Genomic DNA, 328 nt, shown 5'->3' with positions numbered 1-328 from the left:
AATGTATACTTTGTTTGTGAGATGTGGCTTCATTTTTTTTTTCTTTAATCCTATTCCATTCAAGTGACCTCAAAATCTTAGCGGAAGTGTTAGAATTAAGTGGTTTCATGACGTATATAGATAATTTATTTCATTTTCTGTACTAAAAACCTGAATATAAAATTAACAAAAACTTGGGTGAATAAANGAGGGCTTGAACCTCCGACCTTGTGGTTAACAGCCACACGCTCTAACCAACTGAGCTATTCCAGCTTTTGTTACACACGAAATAAATGATTTAATTAATGTAAATAATTCAATGGTCCACGACCATGGTGAGTCGACCCAC

The 328-nt window shown here is 34.3% G+C and overlaps 1 non-coding gene across 1 annotated transcript; it reads right to left on the bottom strand.

The window, feature by feature from the left end:
* Positions 1-178: 178 nt before the first annotated feature.
* Positions 179-252, bottom strand: TRNAN-GUU. The gene has a single exon. It is a non-coding gene; the product is annotated as a tRNA-Asn (tRNA).
* Between the last annotated feature and the right edge of the window lie 76 nt (positions 253-328).

Source organism: Cucurbita pepo, unplaced genomic scaffold (genome assembly GCF_002806865.2).
Source record: "Cucurbita pepo subsp. pepo cultivar mu-cu-16 unplaced genomic scaffold, ASM280686v2 Cp4.1_scaffold013459, whole genome shotgun sequence".
Lineage (NCBI taxonomy): Eukaryota > Viridiplantae > Streptophyta > Magnoliopsida > Cucurbitales > Cucurbitaceae > Cucurbita > Cucurbita pepo.
This window is presented reverse-complemented; position numbering and strand designations above follow the sequence as displayed.